The 24218-nt window shown below is 42.3% G+C and overlaps 1 pseudogene across 1 annotated transcript in view; it reads right to left on the reverse strand.

The window, feature by feature from the left end:
- Positions 1-24218, reverse strand: part of LOC311113344 (VPS10 domain-containing receptor SorCS3-like) — a 304152-nt pseudogene that overhangs the window by 9573 nt on the left and 270361 nt on the right. Inside the window, exons 5-13 of the transcript in view lie at positions 22202-22346; positions 20968-21070; positions 19897-19973; positions 19557-19648; positions 13145-13251; positions 7307-7401; positions 3504-3637; positions 2453-2576; positions 1499-1626 (exon numbers count right to left, since the gene is read on the reverse strand). The product of the transcript in view is annotated as a VPS10 domain-containing receptor SorCS3-like (transcript). The remainder of the gene's footprint in view (positions 1-1498; positions 1627-2452; positions 2577-3503; positions 3638-7306; positions 7402-13144; positions 13252-19556; positions 19649-19896; positions 19974-20967; positions 21071-22201; positions 22347-24218) is intronic.

The raw sequence follows: 24218 nt of genomic DNA on the forward strand, positions 1-24218 counted from the left end.
CTCAACCGCCATGTTTTTCACGAAAGTGTATTTATTTCTTGATGGGAAAAGTAGGTCTTGCCAACCAACTGTTTTTCCATGCCTTCAAAATAGCTACTATTAAATGTTTTTTCTTTATAATGGCCTTTTTCCACTTCAGACCACCTATGAGGCAGGGGGTTCCAACCGGCAATCAGTGCCCATTTTAAAAGCCACTAATGTTTCTATGGGTTCTCTATGGGGCTATCGGCAGACAATGGAGTGGCGTAGTCGGCGAGTCACATACACTTGAAGCACATTCATTATCAAACATAAAAATCACTATTTGAGTAGCAAAATAGTGGACAAATAGAGAGCAAAGGAATGACTCACAATGAGAGTAAAGAGGCATAGAAGGAAAGGAGAGGGATAGGGAAGGGGATGGGATGCAATAGCCCCTGAAAAAATCAATACACTCAGGCCGGTTTGTTCTCTTTGCGATCACTCATTAGTCTAAAAAGCCTTCTGGCTCTGTGTGCTTGGGTAGCACTGGCATTTTATGTCCCCCAAACTCATTGGCTGGAGTGAAACATCTGATTTGGGTTAAGGGAGGGGAGAAGGTGAGTCAGACTGAGTCAGATGAGTGAGCGTTTTGGAGGGAATTTTGTCCAAGCCCAAATTTGGCTGAGAAAAGACCTCTGCAGCGCTGTATCTTGTTGCTTTAATATTTGAACAGCAAAGGATTTTGGTGCGGCTTCCTCACAATCTTACTGTACGCAAAGCTAAATAAAAAAAGATGAAACAGTGGTCAATTACTAATTACTGTTGTAAACACACCATGACGTGGATTCTGTTTTTCTTTTATCGTGAACTTGACCGTAACTATGAACTATGAAAAGGTTGTATAATAAAACTTCCTGTATGAAAAGAGGTGCTGTAACAGTCTATTGAGGCTAGCAATTAATAGCTCAACTAGAGCTATAGCTTTCTGTAACTGAGTGTGCCCCTCAGTTCAACACAATTCAATTGGCTGGTGCTATACTATACTGCCATGAACATAGTATGAGGCTCCCTGGCTCCAGGTGACATAGTACACTTTATCCCTCACAAAGCCTCACCCTGACCTCTATCACAGTAGCTCCCTCCACTGGCTCTCAGCCTAGCTCGCATAAGTCGCCTCTCATGTCAAATCCACTGTGGAGTTGATGAAGACACAGAAAGACCACAAGTCGCATGCTATAGGCCTTAACCTCCACTCGAAGTGGAAGAATAACACACTTAACTATGACATATCAGCGCTAGCTCTCCTCCGCAGATACTACGCACATCCAGTGCCCAGGTAATGGCTAAGATCTCCTTCATTCCAGGCTAATTCTGAAGAACGCATTTCATCGCTCCGATTTCTGAAAATAAATTATTAGTGCTCATCAAGCTACCTCAAGGGGGGAAGAAGAAGCCGAGCCTCAAACACCTGTGTGATAACGAATCACAGGACAGCACGAGGGCGAACGTCGAAGCGCCTGAGTGGATAGAAAGATACAAGAGAGAGGGAGAAAAAGAGCAGAGCCTTCTTAATGACTCTCCCCACATCCTGTCTCCACTCGGGGACGTCAGGGTTGAACTCGTCCAGATTAGGGGAGAAAGATAAAAGCAGAGATTTGAAGAACTCTGTCAGAGAGAGAGAGAGAGAGACCCAGGGGAGAAACAGAAACAGACCGTTAATTCAGCTCCTGATCTAGGTGCATTATTCTCAAGGTATCCTCTTCATTCCCCACTGTAGCGAGTAGCGCAGTGGTCTAAGGCACTGCATCGCAGTGATAGCTGTGCCACTAGAGATCCTGGTTCGCATCCAGGCTCTGTCGTAGCCGGCCGCGACCGGGAGACCCATGGGGCGGCGCACAATTGGCCCAGCGTTGTCCAGGGTAGGGGAGGGAATGGCCGGCAGGGATGTAGCTCAGTTGGTAGAGCATGGCGTTTGCAACGCCAGGGTTGTGGGTTCGATTCCCACGGGGGGTATGATTTTTTTATTTTTATAATGTATGCACTAACTGTAAGTCGCTCTGGATAAGAGCGTCTGCTAAATGACTAAAATGTAAATGTAATGTAAAATGTTATGGTTGTGTCCCTCCTCTAACTGTCTTCTGATGGGTGGGAAAGATGACAGAGATGTTGGTGTGTGTGAGTGTGTGTGTGTCTTCATGGTTTGACAAGGGGAGATGATTGCTCGTATAAGTGCTTTCTTAGATAATTGGGGAAATGTCCTCTTCGACAATATCCTAACATATTCAAATGTAAAGTACCCTCAAATGTTGCATACCAAGTGAGATGGCTGCTAGATGTGCTAATTAGCATTACATCAAGTAGAATAATTTGATTAGGGAGATCCAAGAGAGACAGACAGAGAGAGAGAGAGAGAGAGAGAGAGAGAGAGAGAGAGAGAGAGAGAGAGAGAGAGAGAGAGAGAGAGAGAGAGAGAGATAGTACTTAACCTTACCTTGGACTGCTATCGTCTTGCTGTCTTGCAGTATGGCATTGGCTCAAGACACTTGGACCGTAACAGTGTTCATTCCCTCGCTGGTGAAGGTGTACGAAATGCTCCTGTCTAAGCTGATCACCGGCTGGAGGAAGAGGGAACATGGACAAAATGAACAATCACACTTTGATCCGGTCATAATCCCTTCACCTAAAACCCCGGAACATGAAAGAAACCCATTTCAGATGAGAACAACTTCTCCTTGAACTTCTCACTTAGAGTAGTCGGAACTTCTGACTTGCGTAGTTAGAGTAGTCGAAATTCTGACTTGAGTAAAACCCTACAAAAAACATCCTCCCCATAAGACCTAGAAACAATGCACCTAAGGTAATAACTTATGACATACTAACAAGACGTCTGAACAAAATACAAGATCAGAGACTGCTCCGCCTCTATCACAGCCACCTTCCATCATAGAAGAGGTCAATGTACCTAATACCATAGACATCATGTATACCCCATATATAAAATAAAATATGCCATTTAGCAGACGCTTTTATCCAAAGCGACTTACAGTCATGCGTGCATACATATTTTTTTTTTTTGTGTATGGGTGGTCCCGTGGATCGAACCCACTACCTTGGCGTTACAAGCGCCGTGCTCTACCAGCTGAGCTACAGAGGACCATATACATCAGTGGAGTCTACTGAAGGGAGGACAGCTCACAGTAATGGCTGAAGTGGAATGGAACTGGAATGGAAACGATGTCTTTGATGTGTTCAATGCGGTTCCATTTATTCCATTCCAGGCATTACAATATGCCCGTCCTCTGATTTAATTAAAATGACACCAGCCACCACTGCAGTACATGTACAGTATATGGCATTATAGGGTAAGACCCCTTTTGAATAGTGTCAGTTTACCTCTACTAATGTTGTACAGTATACTGTATACTATACACAACATCAGAAGAGGATCTGTGTCTGCACAATGTGGTATCACTACTGGAGTCCCACAGGGCTCGGTTCTAGGCCCTCTTCTCTGTACACCAAGTGTTTTAAGTCCAGTTTACCTCAGTGCTGTTCCCAAGCCACCAGAAGTAGCTGAGGGTCCTGAAGTGGATTGGCCAGACCACTGCTGTTAGGCTTACTTCCTTGTTCTTGATGGCCACAAATGGAGCCAGCAGCTGGACATGTTCCACAGGACCTGATACAAACACAGAGGATGATTCAGACTCAGTTTTGGATGATTTAGACACAGTATTGGATGATTCAGACTCAGTGTTGGATGTCTCAGACTCAGTATTGGATGATTCAGACTCAATATTGGATCAATCAGACTCAGTATTGGATGATTCAGACTCTTTATTGGATGATTCACACTCCGTATTGGATGATTCACACTCCGTATTGGATGATTCAGACTCCGTATTGGATGATTCAGACTCCGTATTGGATGATTCAGACTCCGTATTGGATGATTCAGACCCAGTACTGGATGATTCAGACTCAGTATTGAATGATTCAGACTCAGTATATGATTGTAATTACATGGATATTGTTTCAGACTACCTACTTTACAATATGAAAAGCACTCGCACATCGAAATACTATTTTTAGATTATTTTTAGTTTAAAAATGAAAAGCACTGGCATGTCCAAATATTAGTTTTACAGGGGCGTGGGTTTTGATGGAATTTACGTTTGAACAAGATTCATTCCAGACTTAAAACATGTTGGCGTTATCATGTTTTTGTCGTGATACCTTGTGAGTAATACTGTGGTCTCCCATGCTGAGACCGTAATGGAAGCTGACGTGGGTAACGTGGCATTACCGTCATCTAAGCGGTGAAGTTTCCAATAGCGGAAGTATGAAAAATAGTATAGTATGAAAAATGTATGCACTCACTAACTGTAAGTCGCTCTGGATAAGAGTGTCTGCTAAAATGACTAAATATAACACCGTATTTTCATGGTAAAACTCTGGCTGACAGTGGTGTGACTCGGCACTCTGGCGTGTACATTTCCGTATAGGCTTCTGTTAACTCTTATCCTCTTTAACTGAGACTAATCTTTATCCTTATCCTAGCTTTCAAATGCATGCAGTGTATGTGTGTGTGTTTGTGTGTGTGTGTGTGTGTGTGTGTGTATGTGTTTGTGTGTGAGTCATTTAGACAGGCTCCATAAACTGTGTTTGGTGTTAAAAATATTCCAATTGGAAATCTGTGGCGGCATCGTGCTTGGCACATCGCTAAAAGCATCACCTGCACTCTCTCTCCCCTGTAAATGACCTCAAAATGTACCTAACCATGGAGAAAAAAACACCAGCAGAATCAATGCCATCAGAAAAATGAAAGTACACTGATTGAAAGTGTCGTGGCGACTAGAGACAACATTTAAATGGCACCTTCACATATTGACGAAAGCCTCTATGTTCAAATCAAGAGACGAGGGGGCAATTCAAACACTGCACAGCAAAGAGCTGGATAATTCTTGATGCCTTTTAGACACAAGCATGTTATATTTGTCGCTATTATTTACTTTACATTTGGCTGGCTTTACAAGATGAGAAGAGCTAGAGAACATCAAAGTGCTGTGCTATGTGCAAAGCATTCGGGTACTTTGCCTATAACTGGCTCCATTGTACACTGCTGTATACTTAGTAAGGTGGATATTTACAGAGAAATATGAGGCGGAGATATTCAGTTATGATCCTTGAGAACAACAGCAATGTTGTTTTACATAATTTCCCTCCAATCAGGGACTGATTCAGACCTGGTTCACCAGGTGAGCGACCACTCCGGCCAACCAATGGCAGACATAACAGTAACTGACCAATTATCTACCAGGTACAGCACAAACTAAAACCAGAAGTACTTCAGTCCTCGATGGCGGGAATTGAATAGCCCTGAGACAATAGATGAATGTATAGAGGTGACGTACAGTACATGTAACATGGAGCTTGGTTCTCATTGAGTCACCCTGGAAAGCAAGTAAAGCAAGGACTACAGATGCAGGAAGAAAGAAAGAAAGAAAGAAAGAAAGAAAGAAAGAAAGAAAGAAAGAAAGAAAGAAAGAAAGAAAGAAAGAAAGAAAGAAAGAAAGAAAGAAAGAAAGAAAGAAAGAAAGAAAGAAAGAAAGAAAGAAAGAAAGAAAGGTACACTTCAACTGTGAGAGACGGAATCTAAAACAAAAATCCAGAAAATCACATTGTATGATTTTTAAGTAATTAATTTGCATTTTATTGCATGACATAAGTATTTGATCACCTACCAACCAGTAAGAATTCCAGGTCTCACAGACCTGTTAGTTTTTCTTTAAGAAGCCCTCCTGTTCTCCACTCATTACCTGTATTAACTGCACCTGTTTGAACTCGTTACCTGTATAAAAGACACCTGTCCACACACTCAATCAAACAGACTCCAACCTCTCCACAATGGCCAAGACCAGAGAGCTGTGTAAGGACATCAGGGATAAAATTGTAGACCTGCACAAGGCTGGGATGGGCTACAGGACAATAGGCAAGCAGCTTGGTGAGAATGCAACAACTGTTGGCGCAATTATTAGAAAATGGAAGAAGTTCAAGATGACGGTCAATCACCCTCAGTCTGGGGCTCCATGCAAGATTTCACCTCGTGGGGCATCAATGATCATGAGGAAGGTGAGGGATCAGCCCAGAACTACACGGCAGGACCTGGTCAATGACCTGAAGAGAGCTGGGACCACAGTCTCAAAGAAAACCATTAGTAACACACAACGCCGTCATGGATTAAAATCCTGCAGCGCACGCAAGGTCCCCCTGCTCAAGCCAGCGCATGTCCAGGCCCGTCTGAAGTTTGCCAATGACCATCTGGATGATCCAGAGGAAGAATGGGAGAAGGTCATGTGGTCTGATGAGACAAAAATAGAGCTTTTTGGTCTAAACTCCACTCGCCGTGTTTGGAGGAAGAAGAAGGATGAGTACAACCCCAAGAACACCTTCCCAACCGTGAAGCATGAAGGTGGAAACATCATTCTTTGGGGATGCTTTTCTGCAAAGGGGACAGGACGACTGCACCGTATTGAGGGGAGGATGGATGGGGCCATGTATCACGAGATCTTGGCCATCAACCTCCTTCCCTCAGTAAGAGCATTGAAGATGGGTCGTGGCTGGGTCTTCCAGCATGACAACGACCCGAAACACACAGCCAGGGCAACTAAGGAGTGGCTCCGTAAGAAGCATCTCAAGGTCCTGGAGTGGCCTAGCCAGTCTCCAGACCTGAACCCAATAGAAAATCTTTGGAGGGAGCTGAAAGTCTGTATTGCCCAGCGACAGCCCCAAAACCTGAAGGATCTGGAGAAGGTCTGTATGGAGGAATAAGCCAAAATCCCTGCTGCAGTGTGTGCAAACCTGGTCAAGACCTACAGGAAACATATGATCTCTGTAATTGCAAACAAAGGTTTCTGTACCAAATATTAAGTTCTGCTTTTCTGATGTATCAAATACTTATGTCATGCAATAAAATGCAAATTAATTACTTAAAAATCATACAATGTGATTTTCTGGATTTTTGTTTTAGATTCCGTCTCTCACAGTTGAAGTGTACCTATGATATAAATTACAGACCTCTACATGCTTTGTAAGTAGGAAAACCTGCAAAATCGGCAGTGTATCAAATACTTGATCTCCCCACTGTAGGTATGAAATGTGTTATACCTATTCAGGCTTTTTAACATATTATGACCAACATAATGCTTTACAAAATGAAATGGAAAACATTCTTAAAACACAGAAAAAATATGTTTTTTCATTCAGCAGAAATATACAGAAGGGTTGCCTTCACTTAGAATAGACAACATAGAAACGCTACAAAATAGTGCCCCTATGTGCAACTCACCCTGTGCTTTTGAGGTAGTTATGTCCTTGGCTGCAGCTCCTTGATACAACAGCTGGGTTGAACCAGAATGCTGGTAGACAGTTCTCTTCTCTACGCTGTTCAAAGCCATAATCACTATAACAAATCACATACAGAATGTGATCACTATCAACACTTTACCTCTACCCACTGTATAGGTACATATCTACCTCAATTATCTCCTACACCTGCCCGTCAACTCGGTACTGGTACCCCGCGTATATAGACAAGTTATCGTTACTCATTGTGTATTTATTATTATTTTTCTAGATTTTTCTCTCTGCATTGTTGGAAAGGGCCCGTAAGTAAGCATTTCACTGTTAGTCTACTCCTGCTGTTTACGAAGCATGTGATACATACAATTTGATTTGATTTTGATCCAAAGGACATACAGTAGTACTGTGTTATATGTTACAGCTTCTCTCTCCTATCCCCTCAGCACAATACATATAATAGCTATTGTTTTGCATTGCAACGCATCATTATTATATATTGACTGGGCTGCAGTTGACAAATGCTCCAGATCAGCAGAGCTAGGAAGACTGAGCCCTGGGGGACTCCATGTCAACACAGGCAACACAGGTTGCCGTTAGCTACCTCCCAATCACAAAGTGATTTACATCGGGCAAAGCAGGTTAGGCAAGTGGTTGGTGGTGATAATAGTTCTAAGGGACCAAGTGAGTCCAATGAGGGTACAGTGTCCAGTTAAGGACATTACAGCACCACTGAATCATAGCTTTGGTAATGCATTGATTCCATTTCTTTCAAGTAAGGCAAAAAAGATGTGGTGTCCAGTTTAGTACATTATAGTCATGCAGACTCCCATGGTGTTTTGGTTACATATTAATACCAATCTCTCCTCACTTATTATTAATATAATGTATCAAGTGTTATATCTATGTATATATAAGCTCTGATTTCAGAATAGTCACTGTCCCACTTTAGAATCAACCCCTGGACCTTTTGTTCACAGCACAACATAACAACAGGGCGGTGCATTGTTAACCTCTTACACAATCAGGAAACATTTCAGCCCTTGATTTTTGTGTACACTTCAACGTCAATTAAATGTTTGATTGTTATTCACGCCGAACGTTGAAGTTTCTCAAAAATATTGTTTTTTACATTTTTGCACTTCACTATCTCTATCACCAGCTAGAGTGAGAGAGAGAGAGCGAGAGAGAGAGAGAGAGAGAGAGAGAGAGAGAGAGAGAGAGAGAGAGAGAGAGAGAGAGAGAGAGAGAGAGAGAGAGAGAGAGAGAGAGAGAGAGAGAGGAGAGAGAGAGAGAGAGAGAGACATGCCATGTGGTCAGGAAGTTTGTGAAATGTACCATATAATAATTTCAGTCCCAAAATAATTAAAAACAACTATCACAGGAGACTAATGGATTCTAATTAAAACTCATACAGTCTGACCTGACACCGCTGGCATTTATATAAAAATGTATCATTGCTTTTCTCTTCCCTGCCTTTATAAGATAAAAAACAACAACAACCTAGCAGTCCTATCAACACCCCTCATCTTCTCTACATTATTATAAACATAGCAAAATGAGCTAAGCAGAGAGACAGACGTTAGGAGCAAATTGCGTAAAATGATCCCCAAACATATCTGATAATTGGAGCACTGACACCGAAAATGAACCAAATGAATGGGATGCTAAAATAGTGTATTGAATCCAAAATGGGCTAAAATGGGACAACATACACAAAACATCATACACAATGACTCTCTCTTTTATGGACAATGAAACTTTATGGACAATGAAACAATGAAAAAGTATTTGATCCCCTGCTGATTTTGTACGTTTTCCCACTGACAAAGAAATAATCAGTCTATAATTTTAATGGTAGGTTTATTTGAACAGTGAGAGACAGAATAACAACAAAAAAATCCAGAAAAACGAATGTCAATAATGTTATAAATTGATTTGCATTTTAATGAGGGAAATAAGTATGTGACCCCCTCTCAATCAGAAAGATTTCTGGCTCCCAGGTGTCTTTTATACAGGTAACGAGCTGAGATTAGGAGCACACTCTTAAAGGGACTGCTCCTAATCTCAGTTTGTTACCTGTATAAAAGACACCTGTCCACAGAAGCAATCAATCAATCAGATTCCAAACTCTCCACCATGGCCAAGACCAAAGAGCTCTCAAAGGATGTCAGGGACAGGATTGTAGACCTACACAAGGCTGGAATGGGCTACAAGACTATCGCCAAGCAGCTTGGTGAGAAGGTGACAACAGTTGGTGCGATTATTTGCAAATGGAAGAAACACAAAAAACTGTCAATCTCCCTCGGCCTGGGGCTCCATGCAAGATCTCATCTTGTGGAGTTGCAATGGTCATGAGAACGGTGAGGAATCAGCCCAGAACTACACGGGAGGATCTTGTCAATGATCTCAAGGCAGCTGGGACCATAGTCACCAAGAAAACAATTGGTAACACACTACGCCGTGAAGGACTGAAATCCTGCAGCGCCCGCAAGGTCCCCCTGCTCAAGAAAGCACATATACAGTCCCGTCTGAAGTTTGCCAATGAACATCTGGCAATGAACATCAAAATGGAGCTCTTTGGCATCAACTAAACTCGCCGTGTTTGGAGGAGGAGGAATGCTGCCTATGACCCCAAGAACACCATCCCCACCGTCGAACATGGAGGTGGAAACATTATGCTTTGGGGGTGTTTTTCTGCTAAGGGGACAGGACAACTTCACCGCATCAAAGAGACGATGGACGGGGCCATGTACCGTCAAATCTTGGGTGAGAACCTCCTTCCCTCAGCCAGGGCATTGAAAATGGGTCGTGGATGGGTATTCCAGCATGACAATGACCCAAAACACACGGCCAAGGTAACAAAGGAGTGGCTCAAGAAGAAGCACATTAAGGTCCTGGAGTGGCCTAGCCAGTCTCCAGACCTTAATCCCATAGAAAATCTGTGGAGGGAGCTGAAGGTTCGAGTTGCCAAACATCAGCCTCGAAACCTTAATGACTTGGAGAAGATCTGCAAAGAGGAGTGGGACAAAATCCCTCCTGAGATGTTTGCAAACCTGGTGGCCAACTACAAGAAACCTCTGTGATTGCCAACAAGGGTTTTGCCACCAAGTACTAAGTCATGTTTTACAGAGGGGTCAAATACATATTTCCCTCATTAAAATGCAAATCAATTTAGAACATTTTTGACATGCGTTTTTCTGGATTTTTTTGTTCTTCTTCTGTCTCTCACTGTTCAAATAAACCTACCATTAAAATTATAGACTGATCATTTCTTTGTCAGTGGGCAAACGTACAAAATCAGCAGGGGATCAAATACTTTTTTCCCCTCATTGTACTCATTTAGATTTGTGATAAAAAGATATGCTAAGACATGTTTTCATATGTTCTATTTTACTGCAATTGTGAGTTATTATACTAGTTTACTATAATTACCATTCAAAGTCGTAGGCCCGACAGATACACGACTCATCAGAGTGGACTTTGGCGTAGTCTTTTCCCAGCATGCAATAGTTTCCTGGTCTGCGTTTCATATAGTTCTGTTTCTGGTCCATCACACACGGCTCGCCCTGTGAAACACATACAGGATATTCATCCATACAGTACACACACATGGGATTACAGTATGTCATTTTCAAATGTCAAATTTAACATAGAACAGCAAGGTCAACCACTCTTATGTTAACCTATTGAGCTTATTGTAACTACACAAACACTGTAAGTACACTGCATCTACCATGTTAAATCATTGTTACCCGGAGCAAAATGGGGAGGGTCATGCTTTTTCAATTTCAGTGTGGGGGAGGGATTAGTATTGTTTTATTTAGTCCAGGGGAGGGTCATGTAATTTGTAATCGATTAAATGCCACATTTCTCAGGGTTTGAGAATTAGTTGCTTATTATAGTATCTCGATGTGTGCACGATGATGCCCCTCATCCCTGATTCTCTGCTGGGTGCACAATATCAAGTGTGCCTAGTGTGGTCTCAATAAAATTATCCATAGCCTAAACTATATGCTCTGGGACTAGGCTACATAAAGAGCATGCAAGGAGAAGCACAGGGCAAAGTAATATTTCTAAGAAAATGTACTTCCTTCCTCAGTTTTGAAATGGAAGACTAGGCCTACTGTTTGAGAGGGAGAGAGCAAAGATGAAAAGGAGGACTGGAGGTGAGCTACTGATATAATTGAAGCTATTTATCAGAGTTATTGACCTCACAAGAAGCCATATTCGAGTAATTTACATAACTTACATTACCATGAAGCAGCAGCAGTTTAATTTGACTTTAGGCTACTAACAACAATAGGGCTTTGTGTTGGAGCCTATTTCTTCCTATTCAAGAAATAAGAGGTAGGCCTACCTGTTTGACAGATTAAATTATAGTCAACTATCCATATACTTTGTCAGCCAATTCCTTCTGTCACCATACAATCCTTAAATATCTCAGTGTCAGTGAAGAGCTTGGTGTATTAAGTTAAAACCCAGGGCTCGAATTGAGGGGGTATGTGAGGGTATTATGGCTTTTGTTAAAGAAAATGGCTGAAAGCATAGGCCTACCCCCTTGTTATCTTGTTGTTTTTGGGAAAACAGTTATGGACATGATTATATAAAGTAATCTATAACGACGTGTTAGTCCGCAATGCTTTATGCTAGAAACAAGCTGTAAAATTCCGGGTAAAGACGTGACTCCGATGCATGTGAGATATCTTTGGTTCGTCTCTATGACATTCAGAGGCTGTGCTAAAACCTTCTATAGCCGAGGAGACAAAAAATGTACTTGGGAAGTAATGTGTGATTCTGTCACTATCAAATGACGTTCAACCTTTCAACAGGCTGTTAAACAACATACTAACTCTAACATCAGTCAGGAGCAAGCCAGTTAGCCTAAGAAGGAACAGAAATGTATTATTATATTATTATTTTTTCCAAGCTATAGCCCGCAATTTAAGAAATCAATTGTGAAACATTTGTGACACGCTACAGGCTGGCAGGAGCGCTCAGCATTTCAACAAGTCATCAACAACAGCACTTCAACAACGCGCTTATAAATGTTGCATTTAGGTTGTGTAATCTTTTTTTTTTTTTTTTTTACTTAGCATTAAATAGAAACACGAGTTTGGCCAGTCTTTGGTTTGAGGATCAGCTATGCATGCCTAGTTTGTTAATTTAGCCTAGCAGATGCTCTTATATTCCCATGCCCAATCACAGTCAACACAAATCTATTTTGTAACAACAATATCATGGAATAAAATTGAAAATTAGAGTTTCACAAATGAAAACAAGTTACAAGTGCATATAGGCCTACGTGATGATATGGGACTGCTGTGTTAATCAACAAATGGCACATTAATTGATGATCAGATATCTCAGTTGTAACTGGTTCTGTTGCGCTCAATTTTTACAGTTGATAGACAACTTAAGCACTGTTCAAAACTTAGACTCTTCTCTTTTTCAACAATAGCCTGTATAGATTCATGCAGTGCTTTTATTATAATGGATATCTTTTCACCCCTACCCTTGTGGACGATAGTCTGTGAATCCACTACCTTCTGGCTACTTTGTCATGTAATGGGGCATTCAGTCCTAAGCTAACAGACTGACAACCCTTATGAATCTCCTATTTAGACGTCTGTTAATAAAGACGAGACATCAGCATTCATTGAATAGAAATTCCTCCTTCTCACCCCATATATTCTTTCCTCCCCATCCCCTTATATCCCAAAATAAGTCCCAAAAGAACGGAGGACAAAAGAACATCATCCCCCCATCTCTAGATCATTTATCACTACTCATGTCATCCCTCCATTCCTCCATCGTCCCTACTCACGTCATGATCTGGTTCTCTGTCCCGGCCTCCACCAGCATCCCGTCCACAAACAGAGGCACTAAGGAGAAGCTATGTCTGGTCCACTGCGCCCCTCATCAAAACTGATCCTGGAACAGAGTGACAACACAAAAATACATAAAATGAATCCCAAATGGCACCCAGGTCCTATAGGGCTCTGTTCTAAAGTAGTGTAGGCTGCTAGTAAATAGGGTGCCATTTGGGATTAAACAAATCCCATCTCATACAGTACATGACCAAAAGTATGTGGACACCTGCTCGTCGAACATCTCATTCCAAAATCATGGGCATTAATATGGAGTTGGTCCCCCCTTTGCTGCTGTAACAGGCTCACTCTTCTGGGAAGGCTTTTCACTAGATGTTGGAACATTGCTGCGGGGACTTGCTTCCATTCAGCTACAAGAGCATTAGTGAGGTCGGGCATTGATGTTGGGCGATTAGGCCTGGCTCGCAGTCTGCATTCCAATTCATCCCAAAGGTGTTCGATGGGGTTGAGGTCAGGGCTCTGTGCAGGTCAGTCAAGTTCTTCCACACCGATCTCAACAAACCATTTCTGTATGGACCTCGCTTTGTGCACGGGGGCATTTTCATGCTGAAACAGGAAAAGGCCTTCCACAAACTGTTGTCACAAAGTTGGAAGCACAGAATCGTCTAGAATGTCATTGTATGCTGTAACGTTAAGATTTCCCTTCACTGGAACTAAGGGGGCTATCCCGAACCATGAAAACAGCCCTAGACCATTATTCCTCCTGCACCCAACTTTACAGTTGGCACTATGCAATGGGGAAGGTAGCATTCTCCTGGCATCCGCCAAACACAGATTTGTCCGTCGGACTGCCAGATGGTGAAGCATTATTCATCACTCCAGAGAATGCGTTTCCACTGCTCCTGAGTCCAATAGCGGTGAGCTTTACACCACTCCAGCCGACGTTTGGCATTGCGCATGGTGATCTTAGGCTTGTGTATGGCTGCTTGGCCATGGAAACTCATTTCATGAAGCTCCCGACGAACAGTTCTTGTGCTGACGTTGCTTCCAGAGGTAGTTTGGAACTCAGTTGTGAGTGTTGCAAGGACAGACGATTTTTACGCGATTCAGCGATCCCGTTCTGTGAGCTTGTGTGGCCTACACTTAATGGCCGTTGCTGCTCCTAGAAGTTTCCACTTCACAATAACATCACTTACAGTTACATTTGAGCCATTTTAGCCATTTTAGCAGAAGCTCTTAGTGAGTGCATACATTTTTCATACTGGCCCCCCGTGGGAATCGAACCCACGACCCTGGCGTTGCAAGCGCCCTGCTCTACCAATTGAGCTACAGGAGGCCCCAGTTGACTCTAGCAGTGCAGAAATTTGACGAACTGACTTGTTGGAAAGGTGGCATCCTATGATGGTGCCACGTTGAAAGTCACTGAGCTCTTCAGTAAGGCCATTCTACTGCCAGTGTTTTTCCTATGGAGATTGGATGGCTGTATGCTAAATTTTTTACACCTGTCAGCCACAGGTGTGGCTGAAATATCAGAATCCACTAATTTGAAGGGGTGTCTACATACTTTTGTATATATAGTGTAACTCTGAGTAGGAGTGCTGATCTAGGATCAGTTTTGTCTTTTAGATAATAATGAATGAGATTATACAGACCGGGAAGATCTGATCCTAGATCAGCATTCTTACTCTGAATCCCAACCCTGATGCTCTCAATTACAGTGAGTCAACTAGGTTCATGGAAGATCAGCAGAGTAAATAGTCTCAATAGACAGTCAGCCAATGAATCTCAGGTTGCATCTAATTGACTACAGTTAACACACGTTCTGCTGAATAGAAGAAAAAAACAGAACTCTGACTATCAAAGCGTGGAGGCATAACAACTTGAAGGGAAAACAACAACGTCATAGGTCTTAGGTTTACTTACAGTCTACAACGAGGTGGTGAACATGAAAAAACACAACATACAGAAAACAAACCAGAATAGATCTGTTTCATGTTCTAACGACTACAAAACAGGGGAGGAGAGGTGGGGGGAGACAAGAAAAAAAAGAGATTGGGCAACATTCATTCTCCGGGCCTGTTCTCTATTGATTCTGACAGCTCATCAACATCACTTCAGATGTTAGAACACTGGAGTACTGTGTGTGACAAGGTTGGGAACAACACTCAACAATGCAGTGTCTTGCACTAGGATACAAGAAGCATCCCCCTTGTTGCAGCTTCCATCCAAACCTCCCTCAGCCAGCATGCCTTCATCTGGCTATAAGTTCAGACAACAGACAAAGTGTTGATACACATCTATTAAATCAAAATCAAATCAAATCAAATTTTATTGGTCACATGCGCCGAATACAACAGGTGCAGACATTACAGTGAAATGCTTACTTACAGCCCTTAACCAACAGTGCATTTATTTTAAACAAAAAAAGTAAGAATAAAACAACAACAAAAAAAGTGTTGAGAAAAAAAGAGCAGAAGTAAAATAAAGTAGGGAGGCTATATATACAGGGGGGTACCGTTGCAGAGTCAATGTGCGGGGGCACCGGCTAGTTGAGGTAGTTGAGGTAATATGTACATGTGGGTAGAGTTAAAGTGACTATGCATAAATACTTAACAGAGTAGCAGCAGCGTAAAAAGGATGGGGGTGGGGGGGCAGTGCAAATAGTCCGGGTAGCCATGATTAGCTGTTCAGGAGTCTTATGGCTTGGGGGTAGAAGCTGTTGAGAAGTCTTTTGGACCTAGACTTGGCACTCCGGTACCGCTTGCCGTGGGGTAGCAGAGAGAACAGTCTATGACTAGGGTGGCTGGAGTCTTTGACAATTTTGAGGGCCTTCCTCTGACACCGCCTGGTATAGAGGTCCTGGATGGCAGGAAGCTTTGCCACAGTGATGTACTGGGCCGTACGCACTACCCTCTGTAGTGCCTTGCGGTCAGAGGCCAAGCAGTTGCCATACCAGGCGGTGATGCAACCAGTCAGGATGCTCTCGATGGTGCAGCTGTAGAATTTTTTGAGGATCTGAGGACCCATGCCAAATCTTTTTAGTCTCCTGAGGGGGAATAGGCTTTGTCGTGCCCTTTTCACGACTGTCTTGGTGTGTTTGGACCATGATAGTTCGTTGGTGATGTGGACACCAAGGAACTTGAAGCTCTCAACCTGTTCCACTACAGCCCCGTCGATGAGAATGGGGGCGTGCTCAGTCCTCTTTTTTTTTCCTGTAGTCCACAATCATCTCCTTTGTCTTGGTCACGTTGAGGGAGAGGTTGTTGTCCTGGCACCACACGGCCAGATCTCTGACCTCCTCCCTATAGGCTGTCTCATCGTTGTCGGTGATCAGGCCTACCACTGTTGTGTCGTCGGCAAACTTAATGATGGTGTTGGAGTCGTGCCTGGCCATGCAGTCATGGGTGAACAGAGAGTACAGGAGGGGACTGAGCACGCACCCCTGAGGGGCCCCCGTGTTGAGGATCAGTGTGGCAGATGTGTTGTTACCTACCCTTACCACCTGGGGGCGGCCCGTCAGGAAGTCCAGGATCCAGTTGCAGAGGGAGGTGTTTAGTCCCAGGATCCTTAGCTTAGTGATGAGCTTAGAGGGCACTATGGTGTTGAATGCTGAGCTGTAGTCAATGAATAGCATTCTCACGTAGGTGTTCCTCTTGTCCAGGTGGGAAAGGGCAGTGTGGAGTGCGATAGAGATTGCATAATCTGTGGATCTGTTGGGGCGGTATGCAAATTGGAGTGGGTCTAGGGTTTCTGGGATTATGCTGTTGATGTGAGCCATGACCAGTCTTTCAAAGCACTTCATGGCTACAGACGTCAGTGCTACGGGTCGGTAGTCATTTAGGCAGGTTATCTTAGAGTTCTTGGGCACGGGGACTATGGTGGTCTGCTTGAAACATGTTGGTATTACAGACTCAGTCAGGGACATGTTGAAAATGTCAGTGAAGACACTTGCCAGTTGGTCAGCACATGCTCGGAGTACACGTCCTAGTAATCCGTCTGGCCCTGCGGCCTTGTGAATGTTGACCTGCTTAAAAGTCTTACTCACATCGGCTACGGAGAGCGTGATCACATAGTCATCCGGAACAGCTGGTGCTCTCATGCATGCTTCAGTGTTGCTTGCCTCGAAGCGAGCATAGAAGTGGTTTAGCTCGTCTGGTAGGCTTGTGTCACTGGGCAGCTCGCGGCTGTGCTTCCCTTTGTAGTCTGTAATAGTTTTCAAGCCCTGCCACATCCGACGAGCGTCAGAGCCAGTGTAGTATGATTCAATCTTAGACCTGTATTGACTCTTTGCCTGTTTGATGGTTCGTCGGAGGTCATAGCGGGATTTCTTATAAGCGTCCGGGTTAGAGTCCCGTTCCTTGAAAGCGGCAGCTCTACCCTTTAGCTCAGTGCGGATGTTTCCTGTAATCCATGGCTTCTGGTTGGGGTATGTACGTACGGTCACTGTGGTGACGACATCATCGATGCACTTATTGATGAAGCCAGTGACTGATGTGGTGTACTCCTCAATGCTGTCTGAAGAATCCCGGAACATGTTCCAGTCTGTGCTAGCGAAACAGTCCTGTAGCTTAGCATCTGAGTCATCTGACCACTTTTTTATTAACCGAATCACTGGTGCTTCCTGCTTCAGTTTTTGCTTATAAGCAGGAATCAGGAGGATAGAGTTATGGTCAGATTTGCCAAATGGAGGGCGAGGGAGAGCTTTGTATGCGTCTCTGTGTGTGGAGTAAAGGTGGTCTAGAGTTTTTTTCCCTCTGGTTGCACATTTAACATGCTGGTAGAAATTAGGTAGAACGGATTTAAGTTTCCCTGCATTAAAGTCCCCGGCCACTAGGAGCGCTGCATCTGGATGAGCGTTTTCCTGTTGATTAATGGCCTTGTACAACTCATTCAGTGCAATCTTAATGCCAGCATTGGTTTGTGGTGGTAAATAGACAGCTATGAAAAATATAGATGAAAACTCTCTTGGTAAATAGTGTGGTCTACAGCTTATCATAAGATACTCTACCTCAGGCGAGCAAAACCTCGAGACTTCTTTAGTATTTGATTTTGTGCACCAGCTGTTGTTTACAAATATACACAGACCGCCACCCCTTGTCTTACCCGAGTCAGCCGTTCTGTCCTGCCGATGTAGCGTATAGCCTGCTAGCTGAATGTTATCATTGTTGTCGTTCAGCCACGACTCCGTGAAACATAAGATATTACAGTTTTTAATGTCCCGTTGGTAGGATAACCGTAATCTTAAATCGTCCATTTTATTCTCAAAAGCTTGAACGTTGGCTAATAGGATTGATGGAAGAGGCAGTTTACTCGCTCGCCGTCGGATCCTTACAAGGCACCCGGATCTGCGTCCGCGATATCTCCGTCTCTTCCTCACGCGAATGACGGGGATTTGGGCCTTGTCGGGTGTCTGTAGGATATCCTTCGCGGCCGCCTCGTTGAAGAAAAAATCTTCGTCCAATGCGAGGTGAGTAATCGCTGTCCTGATATCCAGAAGCTCTTTTTGGTTATAAGAGACGATGGCAGAAACATTATGTTCAAAATAAATTACAAATAACGCGGAAAAACACACATAATAGTACAATTGGTTAGAGGGCTGTAAAACGGCAGCCATCTTCTCCGGCGCTGTTCTCAGGTTTTAGGAGGATACCAGGGGCAGGACATTTGTACTTTTACACTAGCTGGGGGGGAGGGAGGGAGGGAGGGCGAGAGAGAGAAAGAGAGAGAGAGAGGATTGGTTCCTACAGCACTTGCCTGGATTCAAATAGTATTTTTTAATCTTTCAAATACTTTAGCTGCCCGTTATTGAGCTTGCCTGGCCTAATGGATCCAATGGAATTGGCCCAAAAGTGAAAATTCTGGCACTCCTGACAATTAAAAGGCTCAATTAAATTATGAATGAAAACAAAAACAATTTGAACCCTGGTCTGCTACGAAGGCTTCTACTGTGTTCCTTTCCTCCACTAATGCACTTAAATCGTCTAGGAGACACAAACAGGAAGGAAGGTCGTCCTCGACACTTGACTGGTGCTAAAAGTAATTTCAAAAAAAAATTCTAAAGTGATATAAGAAGAAGAGAGATGTGATTTCAGTTGAGTTGGTCATCACTGAGGAAAAATGTGGGCGCTCCAATTTAGAAGAGAATGGGCAAAGTGTTAAAGTACTAAAAGGGGGACCTGGTGAAGAAACATTGGCAAATTGGGAAAAACACTTTCCCCCAATTCCATTTTTGAAGCAATTTTGTATCTTTATAGCATATGTATGTGCTTTGCAAGTTGTTCCAACTTTGAAAACTGCCTTTAATCAACAGATAAAGTTACATACATTTTTTTTACATCAATAGAGGTACTAACATGTTACAGAAACCAGTTTACAGAGATACAAACATTGAATTAGATTTAAACCTACTGTAAATGTCTGGTGGGGACGGTTGGTTGTTTCACAGCGACTAAGGCCCCTCCTTTATCCAGAAACCAGACGTTGTGCTCCTCCTCAAATATCTGAAAGAGAACACACAGACAATTCAATTTAAAATATGATTTACATACAGTTTTTACTATATACCTACAATATATGTAAGAAACTACAGCAGTTTACAGCTGAATACTGAGAGTTTCAAAACAGCTCATGATCAAAAGGCAGAGACAGCAGTACATGTCCAAAATACTTATTCTCCAGACTACAATAATCAGTGTTTTCCTTGATTAGAATGCCTTAGATTTAACCTCCAAATTCAGTCTAAACTCACCTGTCTCCAGTTGTTACCAGCATCAGATGAGATGAACATTCCAACGTTATTATACGACAGCTAAGACCCAATATTCCCTGTGGTAAAAATACAACAAAGCATTAGTTAAATATTCAAACGATGCTGAAAATATGAAGATGCTATGAATTACAATGAGATAATAGATGTAGAGAAGAGAAGAACAACCATTCATGTTTAATGTGGATGGATATTTCTCAGTTTTTCTTAAGAAATTATGTAACATTTTCCTCTCTGAGGATATCTCTCCACTTTGTTGATTTGAGGTGATATCTCCCAACCACTGTTCTGTGTCAGGCGTGAGTTTTGAGCAGCATCGTGTTTGTCAGGTTCACGAACTGATCTCTGCACCAGCATGTGTGTGTGTGCATGTGTGCGTGTGTGAGGGCGCAGGGGTGAGTGATTCACTGGGCCAACACAAAGGTTTGTGTAGAAATACCCGAACACACACTTACAAACAAACAATCTGTTGTGTCATGTGTCCTCAGTCTGCTTTTTCCCACTTAAATAAACCGGGGACTTTGCGTCATCCAAAAACTAACATCTATGAGTAAGGACAACATCAGAAGTGTGATAGTGTGTCTCTGGCCAGAGTACAGTTATACAGTACAGTTATACAGGCTGACAGTGGTTTAGGGATCTCACTGACCCAGTAAGAGATTAGAGGATAGGAGGAGAGAACAAACTATTGTTTTGGTGACAGAGCAAATATTGTTTGAGGACAGAGATCAAGAAAGCAGATTCATTGATGTAGACCATTTTTGTTGTTGTTGCTGAGATACAATATTTTCCTAGACAATTGAAGATTAGTTGTTTATAGCAGGACTTGCAAATCCCCATCAGTAATGTTAGGGATTGCATAATCATCATAATATTCACAATCAAATGGAAATTCAGCACTAACTGGAAATGAAAGACAGCTATTCTCCTTTTGTACCATTACCTAAATTGAATTGATGTCTTTCTATTCAGCCAAATGAATTCCACATAAGTGGACAATAAGGTAATCTAATCTAATCTTATCTATCAAATGGTAATTCTGTATTTTCTCACCTGTGGCCACTATGATTCCCGGTGCTGAGGCCTTGGTTGATATGCTGCCTGACAGGTAGGGGTTTTCAGATGTCTGCAGTTGGAGATGGAGTGAACAGAAGGGCTGAGGGGTGAGAAATGACAGACAGTCTATTATATTTCACGAAGCCATTATACACTGGTCAATCAAATCCCCAATGTTACACAGAACACTATAGGGTTGATCTTTAAAGGTGCACAAAGAATATGCTTTTTATTTGAAGAGAAGGTCCTTTTAGATAAGGAAAAGAAAAGCTACTATGCTGTCTTTATCAGGCTTTCATCTCAGAAACCCTGAAGATATTGCCTAATAGAATCCTTTTGATTCTGAAGTCTTCCAGTGATTACATTTACACCAAATGCTAACAACAATGCTAACATAGGCAGTTAACTATACAACAAACTATATTTGGTTAACAAAACAAAACACAAGTAAGCCAATTCCCGCAGCCTCCCTCTGAAAAAACCATGCTGCGCCTCCATAGTTTGTCTTAATTGTCGTTATCAGTCATTAATACAGAGGGGTCGAGCCGACAACAAAATACAATATTATCTGTTCACAGAGCCCCCCCAAAACATTTCCACTTTCATCTTTGCCTATTGATAGCGTGACACTGCTGTAAGGACACCAAGGGCAAAGGGATTAAACAGGGTAATCAAAAGGAATCTTAATTAGAATGTCACATGAATACACAATCGTATTAAACCTATAACCCACTCAGCGCACAGTGTGCAGACTCCACAATTGCCTCCCTAGGCTTTTAAGCAGTATGAACTCTTACTGCTAATGTCTCAGTTATTTCTCTACATAGTCATCCTTTACAGTCACCTCACGTGGGATAAAAGGTAAGATAGGGCACATAAATTAATAATAACTTTAAATAATAAAGAGTGTGTACACAATTCGTCTTCATGTCATAGCTTAAATGTGATTATGTAAAGTAATTTCCCTTCCATTAAGATGAGTAAGCAAACTCCCTTGAGTGTGTGATGTAACACACAGTTATCATTGATGTACATAACTTGAAGGGAACTGAACACATATTCCTTTATTAAAATGAACTTCCAATGGAGATTCTTTTTTGAGTATGCCTTTTTAGTCCTGGAGTAGGCTTAATCTGGGTCTAGGAAAGCACCTCAAAGAGTTCAGGCAGTCTTAGATCATGTATGATTACCACAGCAATGAGCCTTCCCTGTTAACGTCAGTATAACTCACCAGTACACAGTGGATGTCGTTGCCAGCCAAGTCTGTCGCAGGGGCCTGCAGTAACCTCCAATCACGGCCCTTGTTGTAGGTGATGTAGGTCTTCATCTGGTTGTCCAGCCTCCTGTTAGCAATCAGTTAAGTTTGGACACACCTACTCATTCAAGGGTTTTTCTTTATTTTTACTAATTTCTACATTGCAGAATAATGGTGAAGACATCAAAACTATGAAATTTTTTTGAAACCAAAAAAGTGTTGAACAAATCAAAATATATTTTATATTTGAGATTCTTCAAATAGCCACCCCTTGCCTTGATGACAGCTTTGCACACTCTTGGCATTCTCTCAACCAGCTTCACCTGGAATGCTTTTCCAACAGTCTAGTGCTGAGCACTTGTTGGCTGCTTTTCCTTCAATCTGCGGTCCGACTCATCCCAAACCATCTCAATTGGGTTGAGGTCGGGGGATTGTGGAGGCCAGGTCATCTGATGCAGCACTCCATCACTCTCCTTCTTTGTAAAATAGCCCTTACACAGCTTGTAGGTGTGTTGGGTCATTGTCCTGTTGAAAAACAAATTATAGTCCCACTAAGCCCAAGCCAGATGGGATGGCGTATCGCTGCAGAATGCTGTGGTGCCATGCTGGTTAAGTGTGCCTTGAATTCTAAATAAATCACAGACCAGCAAAGCACCCCCACACCATAACACCTCCTCCTCCATGAAATACACATGTGAAAATCATCCGTTCACCCACACCACGTCTCACAAAGACATGGCTGTTGCAACCAAACATTTCCAATTTGTATTCCAGACCAAAGGACACATTTCCACCGGGCTAATGTCCATTGTTCGTGTTTCTTGGCCCAAGCAAGTCTCTTCTTCTTATTGGTGTCCTTTAGTAGTGGTTTCTTTGCAGCAATTTGACCATGAAGGCCTGATTCACACAGTCCCCTCAGAACAGTTGATGTTAAGATGTGTCTGTGACTTGAACTCTGTGAAGCATTTATTTGGGCTGCAATTTCTGAGGCTGGTAACTCTAATGAACTTATCCTCTGCAGCAGAGGTAACTCTGGGTCTTCCATTCCTGTGGCGGTCCTCATGAGAGCCAGTTTCATCATAGCGATTGATGGTTTTTGCGACAGCACTTGAAGAAACTTTAAAAGTTCTTGAAATGTTCCGTATTGACTGACCTTCATGTCTTAAAGTATTGATTGACTGTCTTTTCTCTTTGCTTATTTCAGCTGTTCTTGCCATAATATGGACTTGGTCTTTTACTAAATAGGGCCATCTTCTGTATACCCACCCTACCTTGTCACAACACAACTGATTGGTTCAAACGCATTAAGAAGGAAAGAAATTCCACAAATTAACTTTTAAGAAGGCACACCTGTTAATTGAAATGCATTCCAGGTGACTACCTCATGAAGCTGTTTGAGAGAATGCCAAGAGTGTGCAAAGCTGTCTTCAAGGCAAAGGGTGGCTATTTGAAGAATCTCAAATATAAAATATATTTTGATTTGTTTAACACTTTTTTTGTTACTACATGATTCCATATGTGTTATTTCATAGTTTTGATGTCTTCACTATTATTCTACAATGTAAAAAATAGTAAAAATAAAGAAAAACCCTTGAATGAGTAGGTGTTTCCAAACTTTTGACTGGTACTGTATATATATATTTTTAAACACAATTCACAAAAGTAGTGCACTGGTCCTTTACTAGTCCTGTACTAGCGGAACAATATACTGTGGGGGGGGGGGGGGGAAATGTGTCAGCCACCAATTGTGCAAGTTCTCCCACTTAAAAAGATGAGAGAGGCCTGCAATTTTCATCATAGGTACACGTCAACTATGACAGACAAAATGAGAAAAAAAAATCCAGAAAATCACATTGTAGGATTTTTTATGAATTTATTTGCAAATGATGGTGGAAAATAAGTATTTGGTCAATAACAAAAGTTTCTCAATACTTTGTTATATACCCTTTGTTGGCAATGACACAGGTCAAACGTTTTCTGTAAGTCTTCACAA

The sequence above is a fragment of the Coregonus lavaretus genome (assembly GCF_964263955.1).
Source record: "Coregonus lavaretus genome assembly, chromosome: 40".
Lineage (NCBI taxonomy): Eukaryota > Metazoa > Chordata > Actinopteri > Salmoniformes > Salmonidae > Coregonus > Coregonus lavaretus.